A 27,270-nucleotide genomic window follows, 5' to 3' on the forward strand; every position below is an offset into this window, starting at 1 on the left:
GGGGGTGGCAGGTAGCCTAGTGGTTAGAGAGGGGTGGCAGGTAGCCTAGTGGTTAGAGAGGGGTGGCAGGTAGCCTAGTGGTTAGAGAGGGGTGGCAGGTAGCCTAGTGGTTAGAGAGGGGTGGCAGGTAGCCTAGTGGTTAGAGAGGGGTGGCAGGTAGCCTAGTGGTTAGAGAGGGGTGGCAGGTAGCCTAGTGGTTAGAGAGGGGAGGCAGGTAGCCTAGTGGTTAGAGAGGGGTGGCAGGTAGCCTAGTGGTTAGAGAGGGGTGGCAGGTAGCCTAGTGGTTAGAGAGGGGTGGCAGGTAGCCTAGTGGTTAGAGAGGGGTGGCAGGTAGCCTAGTGGTTAGAGAGGGGTGGCAGGTAGCCTAGTGGTTAGAGAGGGGTGGCAGGTAGCCTAGTGGTTAGAGAGGGGTGGCAGGTAGCCTAGTGGTTAGAGAGGGGTGGCAGGTAGCCTAGTGGTTAGAGGGGTGGCAGGTAGCCTAGTGGTTAGAGAGGGCCTAGTGGTGGCAGGTAGCCTAGTGGTTAGAGAGGGGTGGCAGGTAGCCTAGTGGTTAGAGAGGGTGGCAGGTAGCCTAGTGGTCAGAGAGGGGTGGCAGGTAGCCTAGTGGTTAGAGAGGGGTGGCAGGTAGCCTAGTGGTTAGAGAGGGTGGCAGGTAGCCTAGTGGTTAGAGAGGGGTGGCAGGTAGCCTAGTGGTTAGAGAGGGGTGGCAGGTAGCCTAGTGGTTAGAGAGGGGTGGCAGGTAGCCTAGTGGTTAGAGAGGGGTGGCAGGTAGCCTAGTGGTTAGAGAGGGGTGGCAGGTAGCCTAGTGGTTAGAGAGGGGTGGCAGGTAGCCTAGTGGTTAGAGAGGGGTGGCAGGTAGCCTAGTGGTTAGAGAGGGGTGGCAGGTAGTCTAGTGGTTAGAGAGGGGTGGCAGGTAGCCTAGTGGTTAGAGAGGGGTGGCAGGTAGCCTAGTGGTTAGAGGGGGGCAGGTAGCCTAGTGGTTAGAGAGGGGTGGCAGGTAGCCTAGTGGTTAGAGAGGGGTGGCAGGTAGCCTAGTGGTTAGAGAGGGTGGCAGGTAGCCTAGTGGTTAGAGAGGGGTGGCAGGTAGCCTAGTGGTTAGAGAGGGGTGGCAGGTAGCCTAGTGGTTAGAGAGGGGTGGCAGGTAGCCTAGTGGTTAGAGAGGGGAGGCAGGTAGCCTAGTGGTTAGAGAGGGTGGCAGGTAGCCTAGTGGTTAGAGAGGGGTGGCAGGTAGCCTAGTGGTTAGAGAGGGGTGGCAGGTAGCCTAGTGGTTAGAGAGGGGTGGCAGGTAGCCTAGTGGTTAGAGAGGGGTGGCAGGTAGCCTAGTGGTTAGAGAGGGGTGGCAGGTAGCCTAGTGGTTAGAGAGGGGTGGCAGGTAGCCTAGTGGTTAGAGAGGGGTGGCAGGTAGCCTAGTGGTTAGAGAGGGGTGGCAGGTAGCCTAGTGGTTAGAGAGGGAGGCAGGTAGCCTAGTGGTTAGAGAGGGGTGGCAGGTAGCCTAGTGGTTAGAGAGGGGTGGCAGGTAGTCTAGTGGTTAGAGAGGGTCGGCAGGTAGTCTAGTGGTTAGAGAGGGGTGGCAGGTAGCCTAGTGGTTAGAGAGGGGTGGCAGGTAGCCTAGTGGTTAGAGAGGGGTGGCAGGTAGCCTAGTGGTTAGAGAGGGGTGGCAGGTAGCCTAGTGGTTAGAGAGGGTGGCAGGTAGCCTAGTGGTTAGAGAGGGGTGGCAGGTAGCCTAGTGGTTAGAGAGGGGTGGCAGGTAGCCTAGTGGTCAGAGGGGGAGGCAGGTAGCCTAGTGGTTAGAGAGGGGAGGCAGGTAGCCTAGTGGTTAGAGAGGGGTGGCAGGTAGCCTAGTGGTTAGAGAGGGGTGGCAGGTAGCCTAGTGGTTAGAGAGGGGTGGCAGGTAGCCTAGTGGTTAGAGAGGGGTGGCAGGTAGCCTAGTGGTTAGAGAGGGGTGGCAGGTAGCCTAGTGGTTAGAGAGGGGTGGCAGGTAGCCTAGTGGTTAGAGCAGGTAGCCTAGTGGTTAGAGAGGGGTGGCAGGTAGCCTAGTGGTTAGAGAGGGTGGCAGGTAGCCTAGTGGTTAGAGAGGGGAGGCAGGTAGCCTAGTGGTTAGAGAGGGTGGCAGGTAGCCTAGTGGTTAGAGAGGGGTGGCAGGTAGCCTAGTGGTTAGAGAGGGTGGCAGGTAGCCTAGTGGTTAGAGAGGGGTGGCAGGTAGCCTAGTGGTTAGAGAGGGGTGGCAGGTAGCCTAGTGGTTAGAGAGGGGTGGCAGGTAGCCTAGTGGTTAGAGAGGGGTGGCAGGTAGCCTAGTGGTTAGAGAGGGGAGGCAGGTAGCCTAGTGGTTAGAGGGGGTGGCAGGTAGCCTAGTGGTTAGAGAGGGGTGGCAGGTAGCCTAGTGGTTAGAGAGGGGTGGCAGGTAGCCTAGTGGTTAGAGAGGGGTGGCAGGTAGCCTAGTGGTTAGAGAGGGGTGGCAGGTAGCCTAGTGGTTAGAGAGGGTGGCAGGTAGCCTAGTGGTTAGAGGGGGAGGCAGGTAGCCTAGGGGTTAGAGGGGAGGCAGGTAGCCTAGTGGTTAGAGAGGGGTGGCAGGTAGCCTAGTGGTTAGAGAGGGGTGGCAGGTAGCCTAGTGGTTAGAGAGGGGAGGCAGGTAGCCTAGTGGTTAGAGAGGGGTGGCAGGTAGCCTAGTGGTTAGAGAGGGGTGGCAGGTAGCCTAGTGGTTAGAGAGGGGTGGCAGGTAGCCCAGTGGTTAGAGGGGAGGCAGGTAGCCTAGTGGTAAGAGGGGAGGCAGGTAGCCTAGTGGTTAGAGAGGGGAGGCAGGTAGCCTAGGGGTTAGAGAGGGTGGCAGGTAGCCTAGTGGTTAGAGAGGGTGGCAGGTAGCCTAGTGGTTAGAGAGGGGAGGCAGGTAGCCTAGTGGTTAGAGAGGGGTGGCAGGTAGCCTAGTGGTTAGAGAGGGTGGCAGGTAGCCTAGTGGTTAGAGAGGGGTGGCAGGTAGCCTAGTGGTTAGAGAGGGGTGGCAGGTAGCCTAGTGGTTAGAGAGGGAGGCAGGTAGCCTAGTGGTTAGAGAGGGTGGCAGGTAGCCTAGTGGTTAGAGAGGGTGGCAGGTAGCCTAGTGGTTAGAGGGGGAGGCAGGTAGCCTAGTGGTTAGAGAGGGGTGGCAGGTAGCCTAGTGGTTAGAGGGGGGCAGGTAGCCTAGTGGTTAGAGAGGGGTGGCAGGTAGCCTAGTGGTTAGAGAGGGGTGGCAGGTAGCCTAGTGGTTAGAGAGGGGTGGCAGGTAGCCTAGTGGTTAGAGAGGGGTGGCAGGTAGCCCAGTGGTTAGAGAGGGGAGGCAGGTAGCCTAGTGGTTAGAGAGGGTGGCAGGTAGCCTAGTGGTCAGAGGGGAGGCAGGTAGCCTAGTGGTTAGAGAGGGGTGGCAGGTAGCCTAGTGGTTAGAGAGGGGTGGCAGGTAGCCTAGTGGTTAGAGAGGGAGGCAGGTAGCCTAGTGGTTAGAGAGGGGTGGCAGGTAGCCTAGTGGTCAGAGGGGAGGCAGGTAGCCTAGTGGTTAGAGAGGGGTGGCAGGTAGCCTAGTGGTTAGAGAGGGGTGGCAGGTAGCCTAGTGGTTAGAGAGGGTGGCAGGTAGCCTAGTGGTTAGAGAGGGGTGGCAGGTAGCCTAGTGGTTAGAGAGGGTGGCAGGTAGCCTAGTGGTTAGAGAGGGGTGGCAGGTAGCCTAGTGGTTAGAGAGGGTGGCAGGTAGCCTAGTGGTTAGAGAGGGGTGGCAGGTAGCCTAGTGGTTAGAGAGGGGTGGCAGGTAGCCTAGTGGTTAGAGAGGGTGGCAGGTAGCCTAGTGGTTAGAGAGGGGTGGCAGGTAGCCTAGTGGTTAGAGAGGGGTGGCAGGTAGCCTAGTGGTTAGAGAGGGTGGCAGGTAGCCTAGTGGTTAGAGAGGAGGCAGGTAGCCTAGGGGTTAGAGAGGGGTGGCAGGTAGCCTAGTGGTTAGAGAGGGGTGGCAGGTAGCCTAGTGGTTAGAGAGGGTGGCAGGTAGCCTAGTGGTTAGAGAGGGGTGGCAGGTAGCCTAGTGGTTAGAGAGGGGTGGCAGGTAGCCTAGTGGTTAGAGAGGGGTGGCAGGTAGCCTAGTGGTTAGAGAGGGGAGGCAGGTAGCCTAGTGGTCAGAGGGGGAGGCAGGTAGCCTAGTGGTTAGAGAGGGGAGGCAGGTAGCCTAGTGGTTAGAGAGGGGTGGCAGGTAGCCTAGTGGTTAGAGAGGGGTGGCAGGTAGCCTAGTGGTTAGAGAGGGGTGGCAGGTAGCCTAGTGGTTAGAGGGGGGGCAGGTAGCCTAGTGGTTAGAGGGGGAGGCAGGTAGCCTAGTGGTTAGAGAGGGGAGGCAGGTAGCCTAGGGGTTAGAGAGGGGTGGCAGGTAGCCTAGTGGTTAGAGAGGGGTGGCAGGTAGCCTAGTGGTTAGAGAGGGTGGCAGGTAGCCTAGTGGTTAGAGAGGGGTGGCAGGTAGCCTAGTGGTTAGAGAGGGTGGCAGGTAGCCTAGTGGTTAGAGAGGGGTGGCAGGTAGCCTAGTGGTTAGAGAGGGTGGCAGGTAGCCTAGTGGTTAGAGAGGGGAGGCAGGTAGCCTAGTGGTCAGAGGGGGAGGCAGGTAGCCTAGTGGTTAGAGAGGGGTGGCAGGTAGCCTAGTGGTTAGAGGGGTGGCAGGTAGCCTAGTGGTTAGAGAGGGGTGGCAGGTAGCCTAGTGGTTAGAGAGGGGTGGCAGGTAGCCTAGTGGTTAGAGGGGGTGGCAGGTAGCCCAGTGGTTAGAGAGGGGTGGCAGGTAGCCTAGTGGTTAGAGAGGAGGCAGGTAGCCTAGTGGTCAGAGGGGAGGCAGGTAGCCTAGTGGTTAGAGAGGGAGGCAGGTAGCCTAGTGGTTAGAGGGGGTGGCAGGTAGCCTAGTGGTTAGAGAGGGGTGGCAGGTAGCCTAGTGGTTAGAGAGGGGTGGCAGGTAGCCTAGTGGTTAGAGAGGGGTGGCAGGTAGCCTAGTGGTCAGAGGGGAGGCAGGTAGCCTAGTGGTTAGAGAGGGAGGCAGGTAGCCTAGTGGTTAGAGAGGGTGGCAGGTAGCCTAGTGGTTAGAGAGGGTGGCAGGTAGCCTAGTGGTTAGAGAGGGGAGGCAGGTAGCCTAGTGGTTAGAGAGGGTGGCAGGTAGCCTAGTGGTTAGAGAGGGGTGGCAGGTAGCCTAGTGGTTAGAGAGGGGTGGCAGGTAGCCTAGTGGTTAGAGAGGGGTGGCAGGTAGCCTAGTGGTTAGAGGGGAGGCAGGTAGCCCAGTGGTTAGAGAGGGTGGCAGGTAGCCTAGTGGTTAGAGAGGGGTGGCAGGTAGCCTAGTGGTTAGAGAGGGTGGCAGGTAGCCTAGTGGTTAGAGAGGGGTGGCAGGTAGCCTAGTGGTTAGAGAGGGGTGGCAGGTAGCCTAGTGGTCAGAGGGTGGCAGGTAGCCTAGTGGTTAGAGAGGGGAGGCAGGTAGCCTAGTGGTCAGAGGGGGAGGCAGGTAGCCTAGTGGTTAGAGAGGAGGCAGGTAGCCTAGTGGTCAGAGGGGAGGCAGGTAGCCTAGTGGTTAGAGAGGGGTGGCAGGTAGCCTAGTGGTTAGAGAGGGTGGCAGGTAGCCTAGTGGTTAGAGAGGGGTGGCAGGTAGCCTAGTGGTCAGAGGGGAGGCAGGTAGCCTAGTGGTTAGAGAGGGAGGCAGGTAGCCTAGTGGTCAGAGGGGAGGCAGGTAGCCTAGTGGTTAAGAGGGGGGCAGGTAGCCTAGTGGTCAGAGGAGGGAGGCAGGTAGCCTAGTGGTTAGAGAGGGGTGGCAGGTAGCCTAGTGGTTAGAGAGGGGTGGCAGGTAGCCTAGTGGTTAGAGAGGGGTGGCAGGTAGCCTAGTGGTTAGAGAGGGGTGGCAGGTAGCCTAGTGGTCAGAGGGGAGGCAGGTAGCCTAGTGGTTAGAGGGGAGGCAGGTAGCCTAGGGTTAGAGAGGGGTGGCAGGTAGCCTAGTGGTTAGAGAGGGGTGGCAGGTAGCCTAGTGGTTAGAGAGGGGCGGCAGGTAGCATAGTGGTCAGAGGGGAGGCAGGTAGCCTAGTGGTTAGAGAGGGGAGGCAGGTAGCCTAGTGGTTAGAGGGGTGGCAGGTAGCCTAGTGGTTAGAGAGGGGTGGCAGGTAGCCTAGTGGTTAGAGGGGTGGCAGGTAGCCTAGTGGTTAGAGGGGTGGCAGGTAGCCTAGTGGTTAGAGAGGGGTGGCAGGTAGCCCAGTGGTTAGAGAGGGGTGGCAGGTAGCCTAGTGGTTAGAGAGGGTGGCAGGTAGCCTAGTGGTTAGAGAGGGGTGGCAGGTAGCCTAGTGGTTAGAGAGGGGTGGCAGGTAGCCTAGTGGTTAGAGAGGGAGGCAGGTAGCCTAGTGGTTAGAGGGGAGGCAGGTAGCCTAGTGGTTAGAGGGGAGGCAGGTAGCCTAGTGGTTAGAGAGGGGTGGCAGGTAGTCTAGTGGTTAGAGAGGGGTGGCAGGTAGCCTAGTGGTTAGAGAGGGGTGGCAGGTAGCCCAGTGGTTAGAGAGGGGTGGCAGGTAGCCTAGTGGTTAGAGAGGGGAGGCAGGTAGCCTAGTGGTCAGAGGGGGGAGGCAGGTAGCCTAGTGGTTAGAAGAGGGGTGGCAGGTAGCCTAGTGGTCAGAGGGGGAGGCAGGTAGCCTAGTGGTTAGAGAGGGGTGGCAGGTAGCCTAGTGGTTAGAGAGGGGTGGCAGGTAGCCTAGTGGTTAGAGAGGGGTGGCAGGTAGCCTAGTGGTTAGAGAGGGGTGGCAGGTAGCCTAGTGGTTAGAGAGGGGTGGCAGGTAGCCTAGTGGTCAGAGGGGGGAGGCAGGTAGCCTAGTGGTTAGAGAGGGGAGGCAGGTAGCCTAGTGGTTAGAGGGGAGGCAGGTAGCCTAGTGGTTAAAGAGGGAGGCAGGTAGCCTAGTGGTCAGAGGGGAGGCAGGTAGCCTAGTGGTTAGAGAGGGGTGGCAGGTAGCCTAGTGGTTAGAGAGGGGTGGCAGGTAGCCTAGTGGTTAGAGAGGGGGGCAGGTAGCCTAGTGGTTAGAGAGGGGTGGCAGGTAGCCTAGTGGTTAGAGGGGGAGGCAGGTAGCCTAGTGGTTAGAGAGGGGAGGCAGGTAGCCTAGTGGTTAGAGAGGGTGGCAGGTAGCCTAGTGGTTAGAGAGGGGTGGCAGGTAGCCTAGTGGTTAGAGAGGGGTGGCAGGTAGCCTAGTGGTCAGAGGGGAGGCAGGTAGCCTAGTGGTTAGAGAGGGGAGGCAGGTAGCCTAGTGGTTAGAGAGGGTGGCAGGTAGCCTAGTGGTTAGAGAGGGGTGGCAGGTAGCCTAGTGGTTAGAGAGGGTGGCAGGTAGCCTAGTGGTTAGAGAGGGGTGGCAGGTAGCCTAGTGGTTAGAGGGGTGGCAGGTAGCCTAGTGGTTAGAGAGGGTGGCAGGTAGCCTAGTGGTCAGAGGGGTGGCAGGTAGCCTAGTGGTTAGAGAGGGAGGCAGGTAGCCTAGTGGTTAGAGGGGGAGGCAGGTAGCCTAGTGGTTAGAGAGGGTGGCAGGTAGCCTAGTGGTTAGAGAGGGGTGGCAGGTAGCCTAGTGGTTAGAGAGGGTGGCAGGTAGCCTAGTGGTTAGAGAGGGTGGCAGGTAGCCTAGTGGTTAGAGAGGGGGTGGCAGGTAGCCCAGTGGTTAGAGAGGGTGGCAGGTAGCCTAGTGGTTAGAGAGGGGAGGCAGGTAGCCTAGTGGTCAGAGGGGAGGCAGGTAGCCTAGTGGTTAGAGAGGGAGGCAGGTAGCCTAGTGGTCAGAGGGGAGGCAGGTAGCCTAGTGGTTAGAGAGGGGTGGCAGGTAGCCTAGTGGTTAGAGAGGGGTGGCAGGTAGCCTAGTGGTTAGAGAGGGGTGGCAGGTAGCCTAGTGGTCAGAGGGGGAGGCAGGTAGCCTAGTGGTTAGAGAGGGAGGCAGGTAGCCTAGTGGTTAGAGAGGGTGGCAGGTAGCCTAGTGGTTAGAGAGGGTGGCAGGTAGCCTAGTGGTCAGAGGGGGAGGCAGGTAGCCTAGTGGTTAGAGGGGTGGCAGGTAGCCTAGTGGTTAGAGAGGGGAGGCAGGTAGCCTAGTGGTTAGAGAGGGGTGGCAGGTAGCCTAGTGGTTAGAGAGGGGTGGCAGGTAGCCTAGTGGTTAGAGGGGAGGCAGGTAGCCCAGTGGTTCGGAGGGGTGGCAGGTAGCCTAGTGGTTAGAGAGGGGTGGCAGGTAGCCTAGTGGTTAGAGAGGGTGGCAGGTAGCCTAGTGGTTAGAGAGGGGTGGCAGGTAGCCTAGTGGTTAGAGAGGGTGGCAGGTAGCCTAGTGGTTAGAGGGGAGGCAGGTAGCCTAGTGGTTAGAGAGGGGAGGCAGGTAGCCTAGTGGTCAGAGGGGGAGGCAGGTAGCCTAGTGGTTAGAGAGGGTGGCAGGTAGCCTAGTGGTTAGAGGGGGGTGGCAGGTAGCCTAGTGGTTAGAGAGGGGTGGCAGGTAGCCTAGTGGTTAGAGAGGGTGGCAGGTAGCCTAGTGGTTAGAGGGGGTGGCAGGTAGCCTAGTGGTTAGAGGGGGAGGCAGGTAGCCTAGTGGTTAGAGAGGGGTGGCAGGTAGCCTAGTGGTCAGAGGGGAGGCAGGTAGCCTAGTGGTTAAGAGGGGAGGCAGGTAGCCTAGTGGTCAGAGGGGGTGGCAGGTAGCCTAGTGGTTAGAGAGGGGTGGCAGGTAGCCTAGTGGTTAGAGAGGGGTGGCAGGTAGCCTAGTGGTTAGAGAGGGTGGCAGGTAGCCTAGTGGTTAGAGAGGGGTGGCAGGTAGCCTAGTGGTTAGAGGGAGGCAGGTAGCCTAGTGGTTAGAGAGGGCAGGTAGCCTAGGGGTTAGAGAGGGGTGGCAGGTAGCCTAGTGGTCAGAGGGGAGGCAGGTAGCCTAGTGGTTAGAGAGGGGAGGCAGGTAGCCTAGTGGTTAGAGAGGGTGGCAGGTAGCCTAGTGGTTAGAGAGGGGTGGCAGGTAGCCTAGTGGTTAGAGAGGGGTGGCAGGTAGCCTAGTGGTTAGAGAGGGTGGCAGGTAGCCTAGTGGTTAGAGAGGGGAGGCAGGTAGCCTAGTGGTCAGAGGGGAGGCAGGTAGCCTAGTGGTTAAGGGGTGGCAGGTAGCCTAGTGGTTAGAGGGGAGGCAGGTAGCCTAGTGGTTAGAGAGGGAGGCAGGTAGCCTAGTGGTTAGAGAGGGGTGGCAGGTAGCCTAGTGGTTAGAGAGGGGTGGCAGGTAGCCTAGTGGTTAGAGGGGTGGCAGGTAGCCTAGTGGTTAGAGAGGGGTGGCAGGTAGCCTAGTGGTTAGAGAGGGAGGCAGGTAGCCTAGTGGTTAGAGAGGAGGCAGGTAGCCTAGTGGTCAGAGGGGAGGCAGGTAGCCTAGTGGTTAAAGAGGGAGGCAGGTAGCCTAGTGGTCAGAGGGGAGGCAGGTAGCCTAGTGGTTAGAGAGGGTGGCAGGTAGCCTAGTGGTTAGAGAGGGGTGGCAGGTAGCCTAGTGGTTAGAGAGGGTGGCAGGTAGCCTAGTGGTTAGAGAGGGTGGCAGGTAGCCTAGTGGTCAGAGGGGAGGCAGGTAGCCTAGTGGTTAGAGGGGAGGCAGGTAGCCTAGTGGTTAGAGAGGGGTGGCAGGTAGCCTAGTGGTTAGAGAGGGGAGGCAGGTAGCCTAGTGGTTAGAGAGGGGTGGCAGGTAGCCTAGTGGTCAGAGGGGAGGCAGGTAGCCTAGTGGTTAGAGAGGGGAGGCAGGTAGCCTAGGGGTTAGAGAGGGTGGCAGGTAGCCTAGTGGTTAGAGAGGGGGCAGGTAGCCTAGTGGTTAGAGAGGGTGGCAGGTAGCCTAGTGGTTAGAGAGGGGTGGCAGGTAGCCTAGTGGTTAGAGAGGGGTGGCAGGTAGCCTAGTGGTTAGAGAGGGTGGCAGGTAGCCTAGTGGTTAGAGAGGGTGGCAGGTAGCCTAGTGGTTAGAGAGGGGTGGCAGGTAGCCTAGTGGTTAGAGAGGGGTGGCAGGTAGCCTAGTGGTTAGAGAGGGAGGCAGGTAGCCTAGTGGTTAGAGGGGTGGCAGGTAGCCTAGTGGTTAGAGGGGAGGCAGGTAGCCTAGTGGTTAGAGGGGTGGCAGGTAGCCTAGTGGTTAGAGAGGGTGGCAGGTAGCCTAGTGGTTAGAGAGGGGTGGCAGGTAGCCCAGTGGTTAGAGGGGTGGCAGGTAGCCTAGTGGTTAGAGAGGGAGGCAGGTAGCCTAGTGGTTAGAGGGGAGGCAGGTAGCCTAGTGGTTAAGAGGGGAGGCAGGTAGCCTAGTGGTTAGAGGGGAGGCAGGTAGCCTAGTGGTTAGAGAGGGGTGGCAGGTAGCCTAGTGGTTAGAGAGGGGTGGCAGGTAGCCTAGTGGTTAGAGAGGGGTGGCAGGTAGCCTAGTGGTTAGAGAGGGTGGCAGGTAGCCTAGTGGTTAGAGAGGGTGGCAGGTAGCCTAGTGGTTAGAGAGGGTGGCAGGTAGCCTAGTGGTTAGAGAGGGGTGGCAGGTAGCCTAGTGGTTAGAGAGGGGTGGCAGGTAGCCTAGTGGTTAGAGAGGGTGGCAGGTAGCCTAGTGGTTAGAGAGGGGGCAGGTAGCCTAGTGGTTAGAGAGGGGGTGGCAGGTAGCCTAGTGGTTAGAGGGGAGGCAGGTAGCCTAGTGGTTAAAGAGGGAGGCAGGTAGCCTAGTGGTTAGAGAGGGGTGGCAGGTAGCCTAGTGGTTAGAGAGGGGTGGCAGGTAGCCTAGTGGTTAGAGAGGGGTGGCAGGTAGCCTAGTGGTTAGAGAGGGTGGCAGGTAGCCTAGTGGTTAGAGAGGGGTGGCAGGTAGCCTAGTGGTTAGAGAGGGGTGGCAGGTAGCCTAGTGGTTAGAGAGGGGTGGCAGGTAGCCCAGTGGTTAGAGAGGGGTGGCAGGTAGCCTAGTGGTTAGAGAGGGGTGGCAGGTAGCCTAGTGGTTAGAGAGGGGTGGCAGGTAGCCTAGTGGTTAGAGAGGGGAGGCAGGTAGCCTAGTGGTTAGAGGGGAGGCAGGTAGCCTAGTGGTTAGAGAGGGGAGGCAGGTAGCCTAGTGGTTAGAGAGGGGTGGCAGGTAGCCTAGTGGTTAGAGAGGGGTGGCAGGTAGCCTAGTGGTTAGAGAGGGGTGGCAGGGTGGTTAGAGAGGGGGCAGGTAGCCTAGTGGTTAGAGAGGGGTGGCAGGTAGCCTAGTGGTTAGAGAGGGAGGCAGGTAGCCTAGTGGTCAGAGGGGAGGCAGGTAGCCTAGTGGTTAAAGAGGGTGGCAGGTAGCCTAGTGGTCAGAGGGGAGGCAGGTAGCCTAGTGGTTAGAGAGGGGTGGCAGGTAGCCTAGTGGTTAGAGAGGGGTGGCAGGTAGCCTAGTGGTTAGAGAGGGGTGGCAGGTAGCCTAGTGGTTAGAGAGGGGTGGCAGGTAGCCTAGTGGTTAGAGAGGGTGGCAGGTAGCCTAGTGGTTAGAGGGGAGGCAGGTAGCCTAGTGGTTAGAGAGGGCCTAGTGGTCAGAGGGGGAGGCAGGTAGCCTAGTGGTTAGAGAGGGGTGGCAGGTAGCCTAGTGGTTAGAGAGGGAGGGCAGGTAGCCTAGTGGTTAGAGAGGGTGGCAGGTAGCCTAGTGGTTAGAGAGGGTGGCAGGTAGCCTAGTGGTTAGAGAGGGTGGCAGGTAGCCTAGTGGTTAGAGAGGGGTGGCAGGTAGCCTAGTGGTTAGAGGTGGGAGGCAGGTAGCCTAGTGGTTAGAGAGGGGTGGCAGGTAGCCTAGTGGTTAGAGGGGGTGGCAGGTAGCCTAGTGGTTAGAGAGGGTGGCAGGTAGCCTAGTGGTTAGAGAGGGGTGGCAGGTAGCCTAGTGGTTAGAGGGGAGGCAGGTAGCCTAGTGGTTAGAGGGAGGCAGGTAGCCTAGTGGTTAGAGAGGGTGGCAGGTAGCCTAGTGGTTAGAGAGGGGTGGCAGGTAGCCTAGTGGTTAGAGAGGGGTGGCAGGTAGCCTAGTGGTTAGAGAGGGGTGGCAGGTAGCCTAGTGGTTAGAGAGGGTGGCAGGTAGCCCAGTGGTTAGAGAGGGTGGCAGGTAGCCTAGTGGTTAGAGAGGGGTGGCAGGTAGCCTAGTGGTTAGAGAGGGGTGGCAGGTAGCCTAGTGGTTAGAGAGGGTGGCAGGTAGCCTAGTGGTTAGAGAGGGAGGCAGGTAGCCTAGTGGTTAGAGGGGGGAGGCAGGTAGCCTAGTGGTTAGAGAGGGGAGGCAGGTAGCCTAGTGGTTAGAGAGGGGTGGCAGGTAGCCTAGTGGTTAGAGAGGGGTGGCAGGTAGCCTAGTGGTTAGAGAGGGGTGGCAGGTAGCCCAGTGGTTAGAGAGGGGTGGCAGGTAGCCTAGTGGTTAGAGAGGGGAGGCAGGTAGCCTAGTGGTCAGAGGGGGGAGGCAGGTAGCCTAGTGGTTAAAGAGGGGAGGCAGGTAGCCTAGTGGTCAGAGGGGAGGCAGGTAGCCTAGTGGTTAGAGAGGGGTGGCAGGTAGCCTAGTGGTTAGAGAGGGTGGCAGGTAGCCTAGTGGTTAGAGAGGGGTGGCAGGTAGCCTAGTGGTTAGAGAGGGTGGCAGGTAGCCTAGTGGTTAGAGAGGGTGGCAGGTAGCCTAGTGGTCAGAGGGGAGGCAGGTAGCCTAGTGGTTAGAGAGGGGGCAGGTAGCCTAGTGGTTAGAGGGGTGGCAGGTAGCCTAGTGGTTAAAGAGGGGAGGCAGGTAGCCTAGTGGTCAGAGGGGGAGGCAGGTAGCCTAGTGGTTAGAGAGGGGTGGCAGGTAGCCTAGTGGTTAGAGAGGGTGGCAGGTAGCCTAGTGGTTAGAGAGGGTGGCAGGTAGCCTAGTGGTCAGAGGGGGAGGCAGGTAGCCTAGTGGTTAGAGAGGGGTGGCAGGTAGCCTAGTGGTTAGAGAGGGTGGCAGGTAGCCTAGTGGTTAGAGAGGGGTAGTGGTTAGGGGGTGGCAGGTAGCCTAGTGGTTAGAGGGGGTGGCAGGTAGCCTAGTGGTTAGAGGGGGGTGGCAGGTATCCTAGTGGTTAGAGAGGGTGGCAGGTAGCCTAGTGGTTAGAGAGGGTGGCAGGTAGCCTAGTGGTTAGAGAGGGGTGGCAGGTAGCCTAGTGGTTAGAGAGGGTGGCAGGTAGCCTAGTGGTTAGAGAGGGTGGCAGGTAGCCTAGTGGTTAGAGAGGGGTGGCAGGTAGCCTAGTGGTTAGAGGGGAGGCAGGTAGCCTAGTGGTTAGAGGGGGGAGGCAGGTAGCCTAGTGGTTAGAGAGGGTGGCAGGTAGCCTAGTGGTTAGCCTAGTGGTTAGAGGGAGGCAGGTAGCCTAGTGGTTAGAGAGGGTGGCAGGTAGCCTAGTGGTTAGAGAGGGGTGGCAGGTAGCCTAGTGGTTAGAGAGGGGTGGCAGGTAGCCTAGTGGTTAGAGAGGGGTGGCAGGTAGCCTAGTGGTTAGAGGGGGAGGCAGGTAGCCTAGTGGTTAGAGAGGGAGGCAGGTAGCCTAGGGTTAGAGAGGGTGGCAGGTAGCCTAGTGGTTAGAGAGGGTGGCAGGTAGCCTAGTGGTTAGAGGGGGCGGCAGGTAGCCTAGTGGTTAGAGGGAGGCAGGTAGCCTAGTGGTTAGAGAGGGGTGAGGCAGGTAGCCTAGTGGTTAGAGAGGGTGGCAGGTAGCCTAGTGGTTAGAGAGGGGTGGCAGGTAGCCTAGTGGTTAGAGAGGGTGGCAGGTAGCCTAGTGGTTAGAGAGGGATGGCAGGTAGCCTAGTGGTTAGAGAGGGTGGCAGGTAGCCTAGTGGTTAGAGAGGGGGGCAGGTAGCCTAGTGGTTAGAGAGGGCGGCAGGTAGCCTAGTGGTTAGAGAGGGTGGCAGGTAGCCTAGTGGTTAGAGAGGGTGGCAGGTAGCCTAGTGGTTAGAGAGGGCGGCAGGTAGCCTAGTGGTTAGAGAGGGGAGGCAGGTAGCCTAGTGGTTAGAGAGGGTGGCAGGTAGCCTAGTGGTTAGAGAGGGGGGCAGGTAGCCTAGTGGTTAGAGAGGGGTGGCAGGTAGCCTAGTGGTTAGAGCGGGCTGGCAGGTAGCCTAGTGGTTAGAGAGGGTGGCAGGTAGCCTAGTGGTTAGAGAGGGAGGCAGGTAGCCTAGTGGTTAGAGGGGGGAGGCAGGTAGCCTAGTGGTTAAAGAGGGGAGGCAGGTAGCCTAGTGGTTAGAGGGGAGGCAGGTAGCCTAGTGGTTAGAGAGGGGTGGCAGGTAGCCTAGTGGTTAGAGAGGGGTGGCAGGTAGCCTAGTGGTTAGAGAGGGGTGGCAGGTAGCCTAGTGGTTAGAGAGGGGTGGCAGGTAGCCTAGTGGTTAGAGAGGGGTGGCAGGTAGCCTAGTGGTTAGAGAGGGGTGGCAGGTAGCCTAGTGGTTAGAGGGGTGGCAGGTAGCCTAGTGGTTAGAGAGGGTGGCAGGTAGCCTAGTGGTTAGAGAGGGGTGGCAGGTAGCCTAGTGGTTAGAGAGGGTGGCAGCCTAGTGGTTAGAGAGGGGTGGCAGGTAGCCTAGTGGTTAGAGAGGGTGGCAGGTAGCCTAGTGGTTAGAGAGGGGTGGCAGGTAGCCTAGTGGTTAGAGGGGGGGGCAGGTAGCCTAGTGGTTAGAGAGGGGAGACAGGTAGCCTAGTGGTCAGAGGGGAGGCAGGTAGCCTAGTGGTTAAAGGGGAGGCAGGTAGCCTAGTGGTCAGAGGGGGAGGCAGGTAGCCTAGTGGTTAGAGAGGGGTGGCAGGTAGCCTAGTGGTTAGAGAGGGGTGGCAGGTAGCCTAGTGGTTAGAGAGGGGTGGCAGGTAGCCTAGTGGTTAGAGGGGAGGCAGGTAGCCTAGTGGTTAGAGAGGGGAGGCAGGTAGCCTAGTGGTTAGAGAGGGTGGCAGGTAGCCTAGTGGTTAGAGAGGGTGGCAGGTAGCCTAGTGGTTAGAGAGGGGAGGCAGGTAGCCTAGTGGTTAGAGGGGAGGCAGGTAGCCTAGTGGTTAGAGAGGGTGGCAGGTAGCCTAGTGGTTAGAGAGGGGTGGCAGGTAGCCCAGTGGTTAGAGAGGGGTGGCAGGTAGCCTAGTGGTTAGAGGGGGTGGCAGGTAGCCTAGTGGTTAGAGAGGGGTGGCAGGTAGCCTAGTGGTTAGAGGGGTGGCAGGTAGCCTAGTGGTTAGAGAGGGGAGGCAGGTAGCCTAGTGGTTAGAGAGGGTGGCAGGTAGCCTAGTGGTTAGAGAGGGTGGCAGGTAGCCCAGTGGTTAGAGGGGTGGCAGGTAGCCTAGTGGTTAGAGAGGGGAGGCAGGTAGCCCAGTGGTTAGAGAGGGCGGCAGGTAGCCTAGTGGTTAGAGAGGGTGGCAGGTAGCCCAGTGGTTAGAGGGGAGTGGCAGGTAGCCTAGTGGTTAGAGAGGGGAGGCAGGTAGCCTAGTGGTTAGAGAGGGAGGCAGGTAGCCTAGTGGTTAGAGAGGGGTGGCAGGTAGCCTAGTGGTTAGAGGGGGTGGCAGGTAGCCTAGTGGTTAGAGAGGGTGGCAGGTAGCCTAGTGGTTAGAGAGGGTGGCAGGTAGTCTAGTGGTTAGAGAGGGTGGCAGGTAGCCTAGTGGTTAGAGAGGGGGGAGGCAGGTAGCCTAGTGGTTAGAGGGGAGGCAGGTAGCCTAGTGGTTAGAGAGGGGTGGCAGGTAGCCTAGTGGTTAGAGAGGGGTGGCAGGTAGCCTAGTGGTTAGAGAGGGTGGCAGGTAGCCTAGTGGTTAGAGAGGGGTGGCAGGTAGCCTAGTGGTTAGAGAGGGTGGCAGGTAGCCTAGTGGTTAGAGAGGGATGGCAGGTAGCCTAGTGGTTAGAGAGGGGTGGCTAGCCTAGTGGTTAGAGAGGGTGGCAGGTAGCCTAGTGGTTAGAGAGGGGTGGCAGGTAGCCTAGTGGTTAGAGAGGGGTGGCAGGTAGCCCAGTGGTTAGAGAGGGGTGGCAGGTAGCCTAGTGGTTAGAGGGGAGGCAGGTAGCCTAGTGGTTAGAGAGGGGAGGCAGGTAGCCTAGTGGTTAGAGAGGGGTGGCAGGTAGTCTAGTGGTTAGAGAGGGTGGCAGGCCCAGTGGTTAGAGCCTAGGTAGCCTGTGGTTAGAGAGGGGTGGCAGGTAGCCTAGTGGTTAGAGAGGGAGGCAGGTAGCCTAGTGGTTAGAGAGGGTGGCAGGTAGCCTAGTGGTTAGAGGGGGCAGGTAGGCAGGTAGCCTAGTGGTTAGAGAGGGGAGGCAGGTAGCCTAGTGGTTAGAGAGGGGAGGCAGGTAGCCTAGTGGTTAGAGTGGCAGGTAGCCTAGTGGTCAGAGGGGGCAGGTAGCCTAGTGGTTAGAGAGGGGTGGCAGGTAGCCTAGTGGTTAGAGAGGGGTGGCAGGTAGTCTAGTGGTTAGAGAGGGGTGGCAGGTAGCCTAGTGGTTAGAGAGGGGAGGCAGGTAGCCTAGTGGTCAGAGGGGGGAGGCAGGTAGCCTAGTGGTTAGAGAGGGGTGGCAGGTAGCCTAGTGGTTAGAGAGGGGTGGCAGGTAGCCTAGTGGTTAGAGAGGGGTGGCAGGTAGCCTAGTGGTTAGAGAGGGGTGGCAGGTAGCCCAGTGGTTAGAGAGGGGTGGCAGGTAGCCTAGTGGTTAGAGAGGGGTGGCAGGTAGCCTAGTGGTTAGAGAGGGGTGGCAGGTAGCCTAGTGGTTAGAGAGGGTGGCAGGTAGCCTAGTGGTTAGAGAGGGGTGGCAGGTAGCCTAGTGGTTAGAGAGGGGTGGCAGGTAGCCCAGTGGTTAGAGAGGGGTGGCAGGTAGCCTAGTGGTTAGAGAGGGGAGGCAGGTAGCCTAGTGGTTAGAGAGGGTGCAGGTAGCCTAGTGGTTAGAGGGGGTGGCAGGTAGCCTAGTGGTTAGAGAGGGGTGGCAGGTAGCCTAGTGGTCAGAGGGGGAGGCAGGTAGCCTAGTGGTTAGAGAGGGTAGGCAGGTAGCCCAGTGGTTAGAGAGGGGTGGCAGGTAGCCTAGTGGTTAGAGAGGGTGGCTGGTAGCCTAGTGGTTAGAGAGGGGTGGCAGGTAGCCTAGTGGTTAGAGGGGGTGGCAGGTAGCCTAGTGGTTAGAGAGGGTGGCAGGTAGCCTAGTGGTCAGAGGGGGAGGCAGGTAGCCTAGTGGTTAGAGAGGGAGACAGGTAGCCTAGTGGTCAGAGGGGGGAGGCAGGTAGCCTAGTGGTTAAAGAGGGGAGGCAGGTAGCCTAGTGGTCAGAGGGGGGGGCAGGTAGCCTAGTGGTTAGAGAGGGGTGGCAGGTAGCCTAGTGGTTAGAGAGGGGTGGCAGGTAGCCTAGTGGTTAGAGAGGGGTGGCAGGTAGCCTAGTGGTCAGAGGGGGAGGCAGGTAGCCTAGTGGTTAGAGAGGGGAGGCAGGTAGCCTAGGGGTTAGAGAGGGGTGGCAGGTAGCCTAGTGGTTAGAGAGGGGTGGCAGGTAGCCTAGTGGTTAGAGAGGGGTTAGAGGGGAGGCAGGTAGCCTAGTGGTCAGAGGGGAGGCAGGTAGCCTAGTGGTTAGAGGGGAGGCAGGTAGCCTAGTTAGGTGGCAGGTAGCCTAGTGGTTAGAGGGATGGCAGGTAGCCTAGTGGTTAGAGAGGGGTGGCAGGTAGCCTAGTGGTTAGAGAGGGGTGGCAGGTAGCCTAGTGGTTAGAGAGGGTGGCAGGTAGCCTAGTGGTTAGAGAGGGGTGGCAGGTAGCCCAGTGGTTAGAGAGGGTGGCAGGTAGCCTAGTGGTTAGAGGGGAGGCAGGTAGCCTAGTGGTTAGAGAGGGAGGCAGGTAGCCTAGTGGTCAGAGGGGGTGGCAGGTAGCCTAGTGGTTAAAGAGGGGTGGCAGGTAGCCTAGTGGTCAGAGGGGGAGGCAGGTAGCCTAGTGGTTAGAGAGGGTGGCAGGTAGCCCAGTGGTTCGAGAGGGGTGGCAGGTAGCCTAGTGGTTAGAGAGGGGTGGCTGGTAGCCTAGTGGTTAGAGAGGGTGGCAGGTAGCCTAGTGGTTAGAGAGGGGTGGCAGGTAGCCTAGTGTTTAGAGAGGGGTGGCAGGTAGCCTAGTGGTCAGAGGGGGAGGCAGGTAGCCTAGTGGTTAGAGGGGAGACAGGTAGCCTAGTGGTCAGAGGGGTTAGAGGCAGGTAGCCTAGTGGTTAAAGAGGGGAGGCAGGTAGCCTAGTGGTCAGAGGGGAGGCAGGTAGCCTAGTGGTTAGAGAGGGTGGCAGGTAGCCTAGTGGTTAGAGAGGGGTGGCAGGTAGCCTAGTGGTTAGAGAGGGGTGGCAGGTAGCCTAGTGGTCAGAGGGGGAGGGCAGGTAGCCTAGTGGTTCGAGAGGGAGGCAGGTAGCCTAGGGGTTAGAGAGGGGTGGCAGGTAGCCTAGTGGTTAGAGAGGGTGGCAGGTAGCCTAGTGGTTAGAGAGGGGCGGCAGGTAGCCTAGTGGTCAGAGGGGAGGCAGGTAGCCTAGTGGTTAGAGAGGGGAGGCAGGTAGCCTAGGGGTTAGAGAGGGTGGCAGGTAGCCCAGTGGTTAGAGAGGGGTGGCAGGTAGCCTAGTGGTTAGAGAGGGTGGCAGGTAGCCTAGTGGTTAGAGAGGGGTGGCAGGTAGCCTAGTGGTTAGGAGGGGGTGGCAGGTAGCCTAGTGGTTAGAGAGGGAGGCAGGTAGCCTAGTGGTTAGAGAGGGGTGGCAGGTAGTCTAGTGGTTAGAGAGGGTGGCAGGTAGCCCAGTGGTTAGAGAGGGGTGGCAGGTAGCCTAGTGGTTAGAGAGGGAGGCAGGTAGCCTAGTGGTTAGAGAGGGGTGGCAGGTAGCCTAGTGGTTAGAGAGGGGTGGCAGGTAGCCCAGTGGTCAGAGGGGAGGCAGGTAGCCTAGTGGTTAGAGGGAGGCAGGTAGCCCAGTGGTTAGAGAGGGGTGGCAGGTAGCCTAGTGGTTAGAGGGGAGGCAGGTAGCCTAGTGGTTAGAGAGGGAGGCAGGTAGCCTAGTGGTCAGAGGGGGAGGCAGGTAGCCTAGTGGTTAAAGAGGGGTGGCAGGTAGCCTAGTGGTCAGAGGGGGGAGGCAGGTAGCCTAGTGGTTAGAGAGGGGTGGCAGGTAGCCCAGTGGTTCGAGAGGGGTGGCAGGTAGCCTAGTGGTTAGAGAGGGTGGCTGGTAGCCTAGTGGTTAGAGAGGGGTGGCAGGTAGCCTAGTGGTTAGAGAGGGTGGCAGGTAGCCTAGTGGTTAGAGAGGGGTGGCAGGTAGCCTAGTGGTTAGAGGGGAGGCAGGTAGCCTAGTGGTTAGAGAGGGGAGACAGGTAGCCTAGTGGTCAGAGGGGGAGGCAGGTAGCCTAGTGGTTAAAGAGGGAGGCAGGTAGCCTAGTGGTCAGAGGGGGAGGCAGGTAGCCTAGTGGTTAGAGAGGGGTGGCAGGTAGCCTAGTGGTTAGAGAGGGTGGCAGGTAGCCTAGTGGTTAGAGAGGGGTGGCAGGTAGCCTAGTGGTCAGAGGGGAGGCAGGTAGCCTAGTGGTTAGAGGGGGAGGCAGGTAGCCTAGTGGTTAGAGAGGGGTGGCAGGTAGCCTAGTGGTTAGAGGGGGGTGGCAGGTAGCCTAGTGGTTAGAGAGGGTGGCAGGTAGCCTAGTGGTCAGAGGGGGAGGCAGGTAGCCTAGTGGTTAGAGAGGGGAGGCAGGTAGCCTAGGGGTTAGAGAGGGTGGCAGGTAGCCTAGTGGTTAGAGAGGATGGCAGGTAGCCTAGTGGTTAGAGAGGGTGGCAGGTAGCCTAGTGGTTAGAGAGGGGGTGGCAGGTAGCCTAGTGGTTAGAGAGGGGTGGCAGGTAGCCTAGTGGTTAGAGAGGGTGGCAGGTAGCCCAGTGGTTAGAGAGGGGTGGCAGGTAGCCTAGTGGTCAGAGGGGAGGCAGGTAGCCTAGTGGTTAGAGAGGGGAGGCAGGTAGCCTAGTGGTCAGAGGGGAGAGGCAGGTAGCCTAGTGGTTAAAGAGGGGAGGCAGGTAGCCTAGTGGTCAGAGGGGGAGGCAGGTAGCCTAGTGGTTAGAGAGGGGGCAGGTAGCCCAGTGGTTCGAGAGGGTGGCAGGTAGCCTAGTGGTTAGAGAGGGGTGGCTGGTAGCCTAGTGGTTAGAGAGGGGTGGCAGGTAGCCTAGTGGTTAGAGAGGGGTGGCAGGTAGCCTAGTGTTTAGAGAGGGGTGGCAGGTAGCCTAGTGGTCAGAGGGGGAGGCAGGTAGCCTAGTGGTTAGAGAGGGAGACAGGTAGCCTAGTGGTCAGAGGGGAGGCAGGTAGCCTAGTGGTTAAAGAGGGGAGGCAGGTAGCCTAGTGGTCAGAGGGGGAGGCAGGTAGCCTAGTGGTTAGAGAGGGTGGCAGGTAGCCTAGTGGTTAGAGAGGGTGGCAGGTAGCCTAGTGGTTAGAGAGGGGTGGCAGGTAGCCTAGTGGTCAGAGGGGAGGCAGGTAGCCTAGTGGTTAGAGAGGGGAGGCAGGTAGCCTAGGGGTTAGAGAGGGGTGGCAGGTAGCCTAGTGGTTAGAGAGGGGGTGGCAGGTAGCCTAGTGGTTAGAGAGGGGCGGCAGGTAGCCTAGTGGTCAGAGGGGAGGCAGGTAGCCTAGTGGTTAGAGAGGGAGGCAGGTAGCCTAGGGGTTAGAGAGGGTGGCAGGTAGCCCAGTGGTTAGAGAGGGTGGCAGGTAGCCTAGTGGTTAGAGAGGGGTGGCAGGTAGCCTAGTGGTTAGAGAGGGGTGGCAGGTAGCCTAGTGGTCAGAGGGGGGCAGGCAGGGTAGCCTAGTGGTTAGAGAGGGAGGCAGGTAGCCTAGGGGTTAGAGAGGGTGGCAGGTAGTCTAGTGGTTAGAGAGGGGTGGCAGGTAGCCCAGTGGTTAGAGAGGGCGGCAGGTAGCCTAGTGGTTAGAGAGGGGGCAGGTAGCCTAGTGGTTAGAGAGGGGCGGCAGGTAGCCTAGTGGTTAGAGAGGGTGGCAGGTAGCCCAGTGGTCAGAGGGGGGAGGCAGGTAGCCTAGTGGTTAGAGAGGGGAGGCAGGTAGCCTAGTGGTTAGAGAGGGGAGGCAGGTAGCCTAGTGGTTAGAGAGGGGTGGCAGGTAGCCCAGTGGTCAGAGGGGGCAGGTAGCCTAGTGGTTAGAGAGGGGTGGCAGGTAGCCCAGTGGTTAGAGAGGGGTGGCAGGTAGTCTAGTGGTTAGAGAGGGGTGGCAGGTATCCCAGTGTTTAGAGAGGGGAGGCAGGTAGCCTAGTGGTCAGAGGGGGGAGGCAGGTAGCCTAGTGGTTAGAGAGGGGTGGCAGGTAGCCTAGTGGTTTGAGAGGGGTGGCAGGTAGCCTAGTGGTTAGAGAGGGGTGGCAGGTAGCCTAGTGGTTAGAGAGGGGTGGCAGGTAGCCTAGTGGTTAGAGAGGGGTGGCAGGTATCCCAGTGGTAAGAGAGGGGTGGCAGGTAGCCTAGTGGTTAGAGAAGGATGGCAGGTAGCCTAGTGGTTAGAGAGGGGTGGCAGGTAGCCTAGTGGTTAGAGAGGGGTGGCAGGTAGCCTAGTGGTTAGAGAGGGGTGGCAGGTAGCCTAGTGGTTAGAGAGGGGTGGCAGGTAGCCTAGTGGTTAGAGAGGGGTGGCAGGTAGCCTAGTGGTTAGAGAGGGGTGGCAGGTAGCCCAGTGGTTAGAGAGGGGTGGCAGGTAGCCTAGTGGTCAGAGGGGGGAGGCAGGTAGCCTAGTGGTTAGAGAGGGGAGGCAGGTAGCCTAGTGGTCAGAGGGGAGGCAGGTAGCCTAGTGGTTAAAGAGGGGAGGCAGGTAGCCTAGTGGTCAGAGGGGGAGGCAGGTAGCCTAGTGGTTAGAGAGGGGTGGCAGGTAGCCTAGTGGTTAGAGAGGGGTGGCAGGTAGCCCAGTGGTTAGAGAGGGGTGGCAGGTAGCCTAGTGGTTAGAGAGGGGTGGCAGGTAGCCTAGTGGTTAGAGAGGGTGGCAGGTAGCCTAGTGGTCAGAGGGGAGGCAGGTAGCCTAGTGGTTAGAGAGGGGAGGCAGGTAGCCTAGGGGTTAGAGAGGGGTGGCAGGTAGCCTAGTGGTTAGTGAGGGGTGGCAGGTAGCCTAGTGGTTAGAGAGGGGCGGCAGGTAGCCTAGTGGTTAGAGAGGGGAGGCAGGTAGCCTAGTGGTTAGAGAGGGGCGGCAGGTAGCCTAGTGGTTAGAGAGGGGAGGCAGGTAGCCTAGTGGTTAGAGAGGGGAGGCAGGTAGACTAGTGGTTAGAGCGTTGGACTTGTAACCGAAAGGTTGCAAGATTGAATCCCCGAGATGACAAGGTAAAAAACTGTCGCTCTGACCCTGAACAGTTAACCCACTGTTCCTAGGCCGTCATTGAAAATAAGAATTTGTTCTTAATTGACTTGCCCATGTTAAATAAAGGTAAAATGTTTTTTTAAATATATATACAAAAGTATGTGTACATCCCTTCAAATTAGTGGAACTGGCTATTTCCGCCAAACCTGTTGCTGACAGGTGTATAAAATCAAGCACACCACCATGCAATCTCCATAGAAAAACAGTGGATTTAGAATGGCCTTACTAAAGAGCTTGGTGACTTTCAACGTGGCACCATCATAGGATGCCACCTTTCCAAGAAGTCAGTTCGTCAAATTTTTGCCCAACTGTGCTGTTAATGTGAAATGGAAACGTCTAGGAGCTACAATGGCTCAGCCGCGAAGTTGTAGGACACACAAGCTCACAGAACACCAATTGCTGAAGCAAGTAAAAACCATCTGTCCTTGGTTGCAACACTGACTACCGAGTAACAAACTGCCTCTGAAAGCAATATCAGCACAAGAACTGTTTGTCGGGAGCCTCGTGAAATGGGTTTCAATGGCACACAAGCTTAAGATCACCATGTGTAATGCCAAGCGTTGACTGGAATGGTGTAAAGCTAACTGCCATTTGACTCTGGAGCCGTGGAAACGTGTTCTCTGGAGTGATGAATCACGCTTCACCATCTGGGACTGTTTTTCATGGTTCAGGCCCCTTAGTTCCAGTGAAGCTAAATCTTAACGCTACAGCATACATTGTTGACAATTCTGTGCTTCCAACTTTGTGGCAACAGTTTGGGGAAACTCAACAAGAAGGTCTGATTTCATTATTACTTGTCACGGATCCCTCCGGAACATTCATCACGCACACCTGTCGACCTATCTCCACTGATTAGTATTTGTATATATATGTGCCCTTTTGTTTCCATCGGGCTGTCGATTATTGTTACAATGTCTGTTGGTGTGTGTGAGTACCTGTGTTTTGGGCTTTCGTGCCATTGTGGATTGTGCAGATAATTACGGGTCTCGTCCCGTGAGTTAATCATTGTGCGTGTGTGTTATTTATTCGAGGTACTCCTCGCTCTTTTGTTTGGGTTTCTACCGTGTGTTTTGTATAATGTTTGTTTGGTCTTCGTCCCCGTGCCTTTACACGGCATCCGGGAATTTGGGTGTAATAAAAACCCTTATTATTTGACCATGCTGGTCATTTATGAACATTTGAACATCTTGGCCATGTTCTGTTATTGCCACCCGGCACAGCCAGAAGAGGAATGGCCACCTCTCATAGCCTGGTTCCTCTAGGTTTCTTCCTAGGTTTTTGCCTTTCGAGGGAGTTTTTCAGAGCCACCGTGCTTCTACACCTGCATTGCTAGCTGTTTGGTGTTTTAGGCTGGGTTTCTGTACAGCACTTTGATATATCAGATGATGTGAGAAGGGCTACATTTGATTACATTTTTAATTTTATATATTTGAGGGATACAACCTTCCAAGCTCTGCAGATTTTGCTGCAAAAAGACAGGCATTAGATTATTATTTTGGTACTGTCCATATGTACAGTTGAAGTCGGAAGTTTATAAACGGGATATTTTGTCAGGAAAAGATGCTATAATATGCATATAATTGACAGCTTTGGATAGAAAACACTAACGTTTCCAAAACTGTAAAGATATTGTCTGAGTATAACAGAACTGATGTTGCAGGCGAAAGCCTGAGAAAAATCCAACCCGGAAGTGCCCCAGGTTTTGAAAGCACTGCGTTCCAATGACTCCCTATTCAGCTGTGAACGTACCATCAACGAGCTTACGCTTTCTACGTATTCCCCAAGGTGTCTACAGCATTGTGACGTAGTTTTATGCATTTCTGTTGAAGAATAGCCGTAGGCAGCCACATTGCGTAAGTGGTCACATGGTGGCTCCGAGAGAGATTCTCATGTAAAATACAGAGGTAGCCATTACTCCAATCGGTCCTAGTGAAAAACGAATTGTCCCGACGGATATATTATCGAATAGATATTGGAAAAACACCTTGAGGATGGATTCTAAACAACGTTTGCCATGTTTCTGTCAATATTATGGAGCTAATTTTGAATATTTTGTGGTGACCGCGTTGTGGTGACCGCAATTTCTGGGCGATTTCTCAGCCAAACGTGAAGAACAAACGGAGCTATTTCGCCGACAAAAATAATCTTTGGGGAAAAAATTTACTTTGGCTGTCTACCTGGGAGTCTCGTGAGTGAAAACATCCGAAGTTCATCAAAGGTAAATTATTTAATTTGATTGCTTTTCTGATTTCTGTGACAAGGTTGCCTGCTGCTAGCAAGGCATAATGCTATGCTAGGCTATGATAAACTTTGTGAAGCATATTTTGAAAATCTGAGATGAAAGGGTGATTAACAAAAGACTAAACTGTGTTCCAATATATTTCACTTGGTATTTTCATGAATAGGAATATATTCTAGGAAGAGTTATGTCCGTTGCGTTATGCTAATTAGTGTCAGATGATGACAACGGTCCCGTTCACGGGATGGGGTGTCACTACAGGTTAACAAACTATAGTTTTGGCAAGTCGATTAGGACATCTACTTTGTGTATGACACAAGTCATTTTTCCAACAATTGTTTACAGACAGAATATTTCACTGTATCACAATTCCAGTGGGTCAGAAGTTTACATACACTAAGTTGACTGTGACTTTAAACAGTTTGGAAAAATCCAGAAAATTATGTCATGGCTTTAGAAGCTTCTGATATGCTAATTGACATCATTTGAGTCAATTGGAGGTGTACCTGTGGATGTATTTCAAGGCCTACCTTCAAAGTCAGTGCCTCTTTGCTTGACATCATGGGAAAATCTCAGAAAAGTCTGGTTCATCCTTGGGAGCAATCTTCAAAAGCCTGAAGGTACCACGTTCATCTGTACAAACAATAATAAACACCATGGGACCACGCAGAGCAAATCAATCCCAGAACAACAGTAAAGGACCTTGTGAAGATGCTGGAGGAAACAGGTACAAAAGTATCTATATCCACAGTAAAGTATATCCACGAGTCCTATATCGACATAACCTGAAAGGCCGCTCAGCAAGGAGGAAGCCACTGCTTCAAAACTGCCATAAAAAAGCCAGACTACGGTTTGCAATTGCACATTGGGACAAAGATCGTACTTTTTGAAGAAATGTCCTCTGGTCTGATGAAACCAAAATAGTACTGTTTGGCCATAATGACCATCATTATGTTTGGAGAAAAAAAGGGGGAGGCTTGCAAGCCGAAGAACACCATCCCAACCGTGAAGCACGGGGATGGCAGCATCATGTTGTGGGGGTGCTTTGCTGCTGGAGGGACTGGTGAACTTCACAGGACAGATGGCATCATGAGGTAGGAAAATGATGTGGATATATTGAAGCAACATCTCAAGACATCCATCAGGAAGTTAAAGCTTGGTCGCAAATGGGTCTTCCAAATGGACAATAACCCCAAGCATACTCCCAAATTTGTGGCAAAATGGCTTAAGGACATCAATGTCAAGTTATTGGAGTGGCCATCACAAAGCACTGACCTCAATCCTATAGAAAATGTGTGAGCAGAACTGAAAAAGCGTGTGCGAGCAAGGGGACCTACAAACCTGACTCAGTTACACCAGCTACTACCAAACACTAATTGAGTGTATGTAAACCTCTGACCCACTGGGAATGTGATGAAAGAAATAAAAGCTGAAATAAATCATTCTCTCTACTATTATTCTGACATTTCACATTCTGTGAAGTGGTGATCCTAACTGACCTAAGACAAGGAATTTTTACTATGATTAAATGTCAGGAATTGTGAAAAACTGAGTAACACATATACAGTTGAAGTCGGAAGTTCACATAAACCTTAGCCAAACACATAAACTCAGTTTTCATAAAAAATACACAGCGGGGACTGTGAAAAGACACACACAGACGCAGGCACGCTCACACACAGACGCACACACGCTCACACACAGACGCACGCTCACACACAGACGCACACACGCTCACACACAGACGCACACACGCTCACACACAGACGCACACACGCTCACACACAGACGCACACACGCTCACACACAGACGCACACACGCTCACACACAGACGCACACACGCTCACACACAGACGCACACACGCTCACACACAGACGCACACACGCTCACACACAGACGCACACACGCTCACACACAGACGCAGGCACGCTCACACACAGACGCACACACGCTCACACACAGACGCACACACGCTCACACACAGACGCACGCACGCTCACACACAGACGCACACACGCTCACACACAGACGCACACACGCTCACACACAGACGCACACACGCTCACACACAGACGCACACACGCTCACACACAGACGCACACACGCTCACACACAGACGCACACACGCTCACACACAGACGCACACACGCTCACACACAGACGCACACACGCTCACACACAGACGCACACACGCTCACACACAGACGCACACACGCTCACACACAGACGCACACACGCTCACACACAGACGCACACACGCTCACGCTCACACACGCACACACGACGCACACACAGACGCTCACACACAGACGCACACACGCTCACACACAGACGCACGGCACGCTCACACACAGACGCACACACGCTCACACACAGACGCACACACGCTCACACACAGACGCACGCACGCACGCTCACACACACGACGCCACACACAGACGCACGCACGCTCACACACAGACGCACGCACGCTCACACACAGACGCACGCACGCTCACACACAGACGCACACACGCTCACACACAGACGCACGCACGCTCACACACGCTCACACACAGACGCACGCACGCTCACACACAGACGCACGCACGCTCACACACAGACGCACACACGCTCACACACAGCACGCGCTCACACACGCTCACACACACAGACGCACACACGCTCACACACAGACGCACGCACGCTCACACACAGACGCACGCACGACGCACGACGCACGCACGCTCACACACAGACGCACACACGCTCACACACAGACGCACACACGCTCACACACAGACGCACACACGCTCACACACAGACGCAGACGCTCACACACAGACACACACGCTCACACACAGACGCACGCACGCTCACACACAGACGCACGCACGCTCACACACAGACGCACGCACG

General features: G+C 56.5%; 1 protein-coding gene and 1 long non-coding RNA gene across 7 annotated transcripts in view; one reads left to right on the forward strand and one right to left on the reverse strand.

Annotated features, from left to right (window-relative positions):
- The window catches only part of LOC118400525 (protein bassoon-like), a 202,265-nt gene that overhangs the window by 127,142 nt on the left and 47,853 nt on the right, over positions 1 to 27,270 (reverse strand). The gene's annotated exons all lie outside the window — the stretch shown is intronic.
- Positions 1,682 to 22,003, forward strand: LOC127910362 (uncharacterized). 4 transcript variants are annotated; one of them, XR_008074547.1, is made up of 4 exons: positions 1,682 to 1,775; positions 4,309 to 4,366; positions 20,648 to 20,676; positions 21,939 to 22,003. It is a non-coding gene; the product is annotated as an uncharacterized LOC127910362 (long non-coding RNA). The 4 variants fall into 4 exon arrangements; XR_008074546.1 differs by lacking the exon at positions 20,648 to 20,676 and adding an exon at positions 20,988 to 21,016; XR_008074545.1 differs by having other exon boundaries at positions 21,881 to 21,945.

Source organism: Oncorhynchus keta, chromosome 21 (genome assembly GCF_023373465.1).
Source record: "Oncorhynchus keta strain PuntledgeMale-10-30-2019 chromosome 21, Oket_V2, whole genome shotgun sequence".
NCBI lineage: Eukaryota > Metazoa > Chordata > Actinopteri > Salmoniformes > Salmonidae > Oncorhynchus > Oncorhynchus keta.